Consider the following 10,370-nt stretch of genomic DNA (forward strand, 5'->3'; position numbering starts at 1 on the left):
CTACACTGATGGCCTCAAGCTAGATTATGTATAATTTATTTGTCAAATGTTTTTAATAGACATAAAAGTTCAAAGATGACTCATTGAGAAATATAACCACACTATGTCATGCATTTAGAATATACAATTCACTTTCTCAAATCAGCCTAGATTGTGCAACAGACTAGAATAATATTTTGACAATTTAAATAATTTCTTGGAGGTGGCACATGCACCACTCTTATTTATTGGCTGTTTTTTTTTTTAACTGAAAGAGCAATTATTGTTCAGCCTCCATGGAAACACTGCTCACGACACAACACCGCAATTACAGGGATGACATAAAAGTGCTTACAAAATGCAAGAAGAAAAACCACAGAAAGCAGACCACAAAGAGCTCAATTCACTGAAGTCAATATATGAAAATGGCACTTATGAAAAGCAGTGTGATACAATATTGGTCTCTCTGCTTTATTTCACTATTTCCAAGGGAAATCAACCAATTGGATTCTGCACAGTACAGTGAAGATAAGGTGATATATCTTGCCACCATGACAACACTAATAACAAGGTTCACTGCTAATATGGACACGCCCATCAAAAAGAGCAATATTATTTATCTTTCACTTATCATCTTGTGAAATCCAACTCACACAGAGCAGTGTCATCACTCTGTTTTATTCTGTTTCTTTTTAAACGGTCTTAGTTTATTTGGCATATGATCCAAGGTTTACTCTGTAGATCTTTTACGAGCAGAGGTGGAGATACCATGGATGAGAAACCATGGCCTGAGGGGACAGCAGTGCCTGATCCTGGATTGTGAGACACGTCCCCACATTCGTAGGAAAAGCATTAACCCTTTGAGCCTTCAAAGACAAAAATATAAACGATCATGTTGTGAACTGTACATCATTACATTAGGAAAGGTTGGTGTCATGTGCAAGTGTGTATAAGCTTGTTTAGTTGTAAATGGATATTGTGGGAGGTTGATGAATGGAAAGAATGCACATATTCGCAGAGCTTCTGGTTTGGGATCTGGTAGCAGCATACACTGTGCCATTGTGCAGCCTACAGAAATGTAATCAGATAAACAAGAGATTAACACGTAACATCTGCCAGACCAGAGTTATGGTGTACATTCTGTAAGTCTGCATTCTCCACACATACCGGTCATGAGTGCAGATCCCACTTTACAGCAGGGCGCTGCATAAAGCTAGTAAACAACAAAATCAAATCTATTAGTTTACTGTATTGTTACATTTATTCAAAAACAGGTTTTGCATGTTATTTTGCATGTTCTCTTGCACAATCCATGATGCACTGTGTAAGCCACTTTTGAGCAATCTCATCATATTTAAAAAAAAAAAAGAAAAAAAGTTTTGTATGTATTTATTATTTAAAGTCACCATGCAATCAAAATGGACAGTTCTTGGTTTTTGTGGAATATTGCAGTATTTATCATAAATTATTTATACCATGATTTTTTTTTATTAATGTGCCATCATAATCTTTAATTAAAATAACTTCTCTTCTCTTCTCTTCTTCTCTTCTCTTCTCTTCTTCTCTTCTCTTCTCTTCTCTTCTCTTCTCTTCTCTTCTCTTCTCTTCTCTTCTCTTCTCTTCTCTTCTCTTCTCTTCTCTTCTCACTTAAATGAGATTAAGTCCCGTCCTACTTTATTTTTTTATTTTTGAGAAGCTGTTTTACATTGGCATACATCACAAGAAGAAGAAAAGACTATTGTAAGTTTCATGATGACTTTAAAGCAAGACACCACAGCTAAATAGGGTTAAAAAAAATGTATATCACCATACTTCCCCAGTTAATTAATCACAGCACATTAAGACATTCTGAAATGTTATGTTTAAATATGTAAACAAGGATTATCTTAGTAATTATGCACTGATTTGCATACATTTCAAGACCAGAAATCTGAACACTGCATAACACTGGATTTCAAAATTCTTGTTTCATTTAGCTGATTAGAGTTACAGGTTTTTACAAAGTTTTTATCACCCCATGAAACTAGACATGTTATAGAAGCAAAATCTCAAAATTGACCATGCATGACAAACAATGGTTTTGCTTGTCTTGTCTTAATCCAATTCTACTTATGCTTTCTTAAAGGAGAGTCAGTCATTTAATATCCAATTTCCCCAAAATGATCAATAAAGCTTTATCTATCTTATATTTTATTGCATAGCCTAAATAATGTTTATATATTTGCTAGCAATGCAAAATACACTACATTAAAAAAAACAAAAAACACTATAAAAGTAGCTGAATACAAATATTTTCAGCATAAAATAATAATCTTTTATATGTGACTATAATCTTTTGAAGATTATAAATTAAAATTACAAATCTAAATTTGAAGAGAAAAATCCTATTAAAGACAAGATTTATGATATGAAAGTACTAAAATTAGCCTACTGCACAATATGTGATCCATGCTGGCAAAATGAGTCACAATGAACAAATTTTCAAAAATGAGTTATTGTTATTTTCTATTACAGTTTTTCTGAATTGCTAAACAACTAAACCCCATTCTCTGAACCAAATTCTCAATAGCCTAAACTAATTTGTCGATTAAATCACTCTTTCTGTAAAACATTAAACAAGTTCAGGTAGTTAAAACACTGTTTGCAAATCTCATGCACTCTTTTTGCAAACCTCTAAACACATTCTCACTCTCTAAAACACATTTTTCACTGTGATGCACTTATGTTTCAAAATGCTAAACACAAGCAGGCAAAAGTTAAACACAACTACAAAACAGTTTACACACAATGGGCTCTATATATTGCACCCAGCGCAATTGACTTTGTACACCGACGCATGTATTATTCCTATTTTGCACCCGCGCACAGCAGACTTTTCCCTCTACAGACGCACGTCAGTAAATTAGGAAATGAACTTGCGCTCCCGGGGGCGGTTCAGCGCAAAGAGGAGGCGTGTTCCGGCGCAAACATTCCCTGATGCTATTTTGCAGATTTAGAAAACAATTCCAGGAAAAAAACTAGTCTAAAGTCAGTGGCGCGTTGCGCATGTTATTCATATGCTATTTTAAGGGCGCATGCTTGGCCATAATCAATGTAGTGTGTGCACAACGCGCATGCACTTTGCTTATCTCATCTAGCCTACACACAGACGCAGCAGTTTTTTAGAAAACCATACATTATTACAAGGAAAAATATTAACACACGAGGGAAATCATTGTTGTGTCCATGAAGATGTGAAAAAATAGGCATAAATCTAGCTTACACATTTACCCACATTTTTATACACCTGTTTAACCGAAGCTAATTTGGGTGTGTTTCTCCCATCCCCATACAATGTCACTTCTCTGTCTTTTACGGCCCTGACGAGAATGTCGGTCTCCTCGGCTGTGAACCGCTCCTGGTGTGCGCCTGGCAAATCCGCTGTTATAATAGCAATAGCAAGCCTGCTCTTAAAGGGAATGTGAGATGACGCTCTGATTGGTTTATTTCACGTTACGCCCAAACCACAACTATGAATAATGAAGCTACTTCAGACCAACCCATTTTAGATTTGCGTCGGGCGCAAGAGTCGTTTATCCAGATCGTTAAAATAGGGCCCAATGACTCAAAATTGTTCACACTCATTTCTAAAGATGTGACCAAACCAGCTGTACATAATATAAGTCAGTTCAAAATGTGCCAAAATTGACTCAAAATGTTGCACTGAATGATACCAACAATGAATGAAAACAAATAAAGAGGGAGAGGATGAAGAGTATGTGTAAGAGGTGGTGAATGGGGAGGAAGAGGATGAGGACGAAGAAGAGCAAAGTGTTGACAGTGTTGACAAGGCTGGATCCAGCACACCAGAGGGTTTTTCCATTTGCCTGTAAAGAGACAACATTGCTTATGTGACCTGGACAAAGTCCTCAGGCTGTACCCAACACAAAGACATGATGCTGAGGCAGAATTAATCTCTCATTGACTGAGATTTTGAAGTTGCACAACTCTTTTGAGTGTATTGTAGCATGCTTTTCATTTTGGCTTTTGCAGTTTTTTTGCAGTTACAGTCACTGTATTTTCACAGTATGCAAGTGCTGAATATACATACATTCAATACTATACAATATTCAGTACAATGCCACACTTGCAGTAGTGCACATATAAAATGGTTTTGAGGCAATTGTTTGATTTTGCCAAAAGAGTCAGAGGTTTTCTGAATGTAGTTTGAAGATTTGTTTTTGTGTTTAAGGTTTTGAGAAAGTTGGTGATGGTTTTCGAGAAATGTGCATAACAGATAATGTTTGCGAGAATACTCACCAAGACAGATATTTTGAAATTAGGCTACTGTTATTCTGTGTATAAGCTATGTTTATATCGGGATCACACGCTGTCTGAGGCGTCTGTCTGAGGCGTGCTGTCGAGTGTAACTAAACAAGCCAATGCACATTGGCATGCAATATTTGCATCAGCTGCTCCACCTCGCAGCACAGGTATATAATGAGCAGATGGTGCATTGCATCTTCAAGTTTTTGCTGTGGAGCCGAGTCAGTGGCCTGTACAGCAGCTGTGGCGACGGGACGTGCCGTCTCCGTTCCCTGACCGAGATGTTCCCTTTCATAGGAATAGGAATCCCTACCAAAGCGCTACAGTTAGTGTGCATTGGCTTATTTAGTTACACTCCAAGTAAATTGGCCTCTCTAGATTCCTATTCGTTGGTCACCGATGTGGCATCGAACGTGACCGACTGAAAGGGAACAGCATTTTTCATGGACAAAGGAAAGGTAGGTACTCCTCTCAGAAAACATACAAATAAAGACACTTTTAGATGTTTAATTGCTATCTGGGGCATTGGGAGTGCTAAACGAGGGCATTTTCATTTTTGTGAAAACCTCAAATTATGAGGTTGGGGGGGACTTGTATAACAAAACCCCTCATTGAAAAAGTTCGATAAACACATTTTCATTATTGTATTTGTGCGTCTATAGCTGAACGTTATAAAAACAATAGAGCACACCTAGTTTTAATGATATCATTTACTTTTAATAAATGAAATGGCAGTGCTTCATTAAGCAGTGAATATTTAACTGGTTCATCAACATAAGAGTGTTTAGTGTGCTGTTAATTGTTTTGAGAGCAACTACATTCATTTGAAGAAATGTGTCAAATCGACTGAGAAAAACTGACCTGTTTTTACACACATTCCAATTCATAAAACACAATTTAAGAATTTAATTAACTCAAGAATCACAATGTGAACTCAAATAACACATTTATCCATGAGTAAACATTATGTAGCAAAACTGATGATACATCAATCAGAATCTCAGGATAATATAAATAGGAGCAGAGGTGATTATAGATGCATTAGAAAATGCATCCTAACATTGGAGAGAGAGCTGAAGGAATCATCTAAAGGGTCAGTTGGTCACTCTCGGCATACGTCGTGATCGACGAATAGAAATCTCGCTAGAGAGGCCAATCTACTTCGAGTGAAACTAAATGAGCCAATGCACATTGGCGTGCAATCATTTGCATCAGCTGTTCAGCCACGCAGCGCGGGTATATAATGAGCAGAAGGTGCGATTGCACTTCAGTTTTTTGTTCGATGCTCTCTACAACTCTACAGGAGAACCACGAGCAAGCTTTTTTCGGACCTCTCCACTCTGGTGCGGGCAACACAGCACAGCAGCACGAGTGGTCTTTCTCTCTCTTCCTGTCTTTTCTGTTTTTGTTTATATGAGCAAACAAAAAGTTGTTCTTATAGCTGGTAAGGTGCGCAGTGAGAGCGCTCAAAAGCTGTTCTGACGGCTGGTAAGACCACACCAGCAAGAGAGAGACAGCGCACAGACAGGTGCACATTCCTGTCTGTGTTTGCGGTGACCGTTCCCCTGCGTGCATCAGCACCTATGAGAGCAGTCCCTAAAAGAGCTTACACAGATAGAACGCGTCTTTTTAAAGATAACATTCTATCTGTGTCTTTCTGGATGTGGTCGCTACCTGGGATGGTCCTTGGATGCTACCTGGGATGGTCTCGATCGCTGCCTCGTATGTCTGGGCCTCGAACACGCTGAGGCAGCCTTCATGGATGAGTCAGGCACCCATTGTGGGAAGATAACCATCGCGGAGCTGCGGTCGAGACTCTTGTTCCTGCAAAGGGGCGGAGTCCCCGTGCCTCTGCCTCGATCTAACCCTCCTCAGAGGGTTGCTTCGGGCACTGACACGGGAGACCAGTAGACCAGCCAGTAGAGCCGCCAACAGAATGTGCTGGACCATCCTCGAGGTGTGTCCCAGTCATTTCCTTCGGTGCTCCCCGCAATGAACAGATGTCGATTTCTGCATCGGAGGGTGGGTCAGACCTCTCCACAGATGACGACTCGGCGCCACTGCCTCCTTCGGGAGACCTGAGGATTACGGTGAGCGCACTTCCTTCGGGGAACCAACCCCCTAGGAACCCTCATCCCTCTCACGCTCTGCAGCCAGTAGAGCCGCCAACAGAATGTGCTGGACCATCCTCGAGGTGTGTCCCAGTCATTTCCTTCGGTGCTCCCCGCAATGAACAGATGTCGATTTCTGCATCGGAGGGTGGGTCAGACCTCTCCACAGATGACGACTCGGCGCCACTGCCTCCTTCGGGTGTGCCAGCGGTGCCCGAGTCGGACCCGGAGATGATGGCCATGCTTTCCCGGGCCGCCAACAGGATCGGGCTCGTATGGAACCCTCCACCGTGTCCCGAGCCCTCGAGGCTGGATGATTGGTATCTCGGGGTGGCGCGCGCTGGTTCTCAGCAACCCACCCCAGTGCCTTTCTTCCCGGAGGTCGAGAACTTTGCCCAGCAGTTCTCGGCTGTACAAAAGCAGTCTTGCCCGCTCAGTCTGCTCGTCGCTGGGGGCGGCCTTCTGCGTCTGCCCTTGCTCCTGCACCGCAGCAGCAGCCTCCACCTAACCGGCGCCGTGGAGCCAGACGCAGGCAGGCCACCCCGTCCGCCCGCCCGACCGACCAGACCCCCGCCAAGAAGGGCGGCAAAGCCAAGGCTAAGCGGCCCTAGGACGGCGACCCAGAGATGGATGGGACTGCTCTTCGGGAGATGGTGACCGCACTGCTCCTTCCCCCGAGGGCCGGGTGGAAAATCCTTTGTTCCCCTTTGTTTGTGTTCCTCCGCTGGCCTCAAAACCAGTGGTACCCAAATTCTCAATAAAGGAGCAGTTTCCTCACCACTCTCATCTGTCTCTTCTATCGCCAGCGGGCAGCAGTGTGCGGTTCGAGAATGCAACCAAGCCGCCTCCTGCACCTCCTGCCCTGTGGAACCAGGTAAGTGTTGCTCAGCACACTCAGACTCCGCTACAGGCCGCCTCCCAGAGAGAGCCTCCTGAGCCAGACCCTGTGTTCCACCTCGCTGCCCCACTGTGGGTAAGCCTACAGTCCCTTTGGTCCCGCTTGTATGGTCTCTGCGAGCCTGGTTAGCGCTCCCCAGTTTGTCTCGCTGACTCATTCGGACCATCAGGCTCAGCTATGCGATTGCGTCCGATATGAGGTCAGGGTACTACAGTCCCTACTTCATTGTACCCAAGAAAGACGGTGGGTTACGAACGATCTTGGACCTGCGAGTTTTGAATCGGAGTCTCCACAAGCTACCGTTCAAAATGCTCACGCAGAAACGCATTTTCGAATGTATCCGTCCCTGAGATTGGTTTGCAGCAATCGACCTGAAGGACGCGTACTTTCATGTCTCGATTCTTCTTCGACACAGGCCGTTTCTGCGCTTTGCGTTCGAGGGTCTAACATATCAGTACAAGGTCCAGCCCTTGGGGCATATGGCAGCAGCGATAACTCCGCTCGGGCTGCTCCATATGAGACCGCTTCAGCACTGGCTTCACGGCCGAGTCCCGAGATGGCCGTGGCATCACGGCACTCACCGGGTGACAATCACACCGGCATGCCTCCAGACCTTCAGCCTGTGGTCAGACCCCTCATTCCTGTGGGCATGAGTGCCCTTGGAACAGGTGTCCAGACATGCTGTGGAGTTCACAGATGCCTCTGCCACCGGCTGGGGTGCCAACGGGCATGCAGTGTCAGGGATGTGGCTGGGCCCCCCCAACTGCAATGGCACATCAACTGCCTCGAGTTGCTAGCAGTACGTCTCACTCTGAGCCTCTTAAAAAGGCAGGGACGTGCTGGTCCGTACGGACAACACTGCGACCGTTGCGTACATCAGCCGACAAGGTGGTCTACGCTCCCGTTGCATGACGCAACTCGCCCGCCATCTCCTCCTCTGGAGTCAGAAGCATCTGAGGTCGATTCACGCCATGTATGTCCGCGGTGTGCTCAACCGTGTGGCCGACGAGCTTTCACAAGCTGTGCTCCCAGGAGAATGGCGACTCCACCCCCAGGCGGTTCAGCTGATCTGGAGAGAGTTCGGGGAGGCTCAGGTAGACCTGTCTGCCTCCTCTGAGACCTCCCACTGCCAGCTGTTTTACTCCCTGACCGAGGGAACACTCAGCTGGCCTCCGCAAATATGCGTTTCCCCCAGTGAGCCTACTTGCGCAGACTCTGTGCAAAGTCAGGGAGGACGAGGAGCAGGTCCTTCTGGTGGCTCCCTATTGGCCCACCCGGACCTGGTTCCCAGAACTCATGCTCCTCGTGACAGTCCCTCCCTGGCCCATTCCTCTGAGGAAGGACCTTCTGACTCAGGTCAGAGACAGGGCAGCCTATGCCACCCACGTCCGGACCTCTGGAAACTCCATGTCTGGTCCTTGGACGGGATGCGGAGGTTCTAGGTGACTTACCCCCAGAGGTACTTAACACCATCACTTTTGCACGGGCGCCGTCCACGAGACGTGTATGCCTGGAAGTGGAACCTGTTTGTCGAGTGGTGTTCTTCTCGCCGAGAGGACCCCCAAAGATGTTCGATAGGGTCCATGCTTTCCTTCTTGCAGCAAGGGTTGGAGCGAAGGCACGTGGTTCCTCCCTAACAGATATTTGTTGAGCTGCGGGCTGGGCGACACCTAACACGTTCGCTAAATTTTATAGCCTATGTGTAGAGCTGGTCTTCTCCCGTGTTCTCACCCTAAACGGGTAGAAGCACTGAGAGGCCCGGCTCTAACGGCTTGCTGCACCCTACTGTGCTCCTTATTGCTCAAGAGTGAAAAACCTTTGAGTCCTCCAACACCCTCGGCCCGGACATGGCGGAGCATCCGTTGAATCCTTGAGAACCGGGTCTAGGCTGGGTCCCATATGTGTGACCCTACGGGGATCCAATATGTGTATTCTTCCACGGCTGCTCCTAATCGAAGCCTGTGTCTTTCCCTTGGGCTAAGTCACCCAGTATTCATATGCAGTGCAATCTTCGGGCTAGTTCATATGTATTTTTCCACATAACTCCTTCGAAGAATGTGGCTTCCGCAGCGTTCCCCTTTCCCATAGAAAGGGCATGCTTTCCCAGTGTTATCCAAAAATCTCACTGTGTGGGTTATCACAGAACAACAGTGATAGATACACTCTGTGTAAGCCCTCTCCTATTGTCCTTCCAGGCAAGAAGTGGTAGAGGGGCAGCCGGGGCACCAGGGTGGCCAGCTTATCAGGCTTGGATCCTCCAAAAAAAACCTGCAATCGCACCTCTGCTCATTATATACCCACGCTGCGTGGCTGAACAGCTGATGCAAATGATTGCACGCCAATGTGCATTGGCTTGTTTAGTTTCACTCGAAGTAGATTGGCCTCTCTAGCGAGATTCCTATTCGTCGGTCACGACGTACGTCTCCGTTCCCTTCTTCAGGGAACGAGGGTTACCATACGTCACCGAGATGTTATACAGTATAATTACAGTACACAGTAACAGTGCTTTAGATGAGGGAAACTCACAATTGTCAAATTTATTTGTAATTAATTTTTTACATGTACTGTATTTTTTGCAGAAATGAGAGACGACTGCCTCAGGGAGGTAAGAGAGTCTCTTGTCAGAAGACCAAGAAATTGCTAAAGAACTGCTGTAAAATGCTGTAATGAAATTTGGCCGAAGGTGCAGAGGATGCTGAATATATTTATTTTCTAGTGTACTGTAATTGACAGTATACTCTATTGAGTTGCATACAGAGTTCTTATTCAATTCTTTGGTATTCATCTACTGTAAGATCACTTTACAGTAGTGTAATGAAACTTTTTTTTTTTTCCTAAAGCTTATTGTATTTTACTGAATCTGTACTCTTTCATTTATGTTGTATACTGTAATAGACAATGAGCTGCAGAATCATTGCTGAATTCCAATATGAGGTGTTTGTTACAGTGTTATGAATTGATCTCACCAGTTTTCTCCAGGCAGGAAAATAGTCAGTCTATTTGTTATTTGTGTGATATCTGGGGCCAAAGTTTGATTCTGACAAAAGAGAATTTGTTTTTGACCTAAATATTTGAGT

Source organism: Abramis brama (genome assembly GCF_963993115.1).
Source record: "Abramis brama genome assembly, chromosome: 11".
NCBI lineage: Eukaryota > Metazoa > Chordata > Actinopteri > Cypriniformes > Leuciscidae > Abramis > Abramis brama.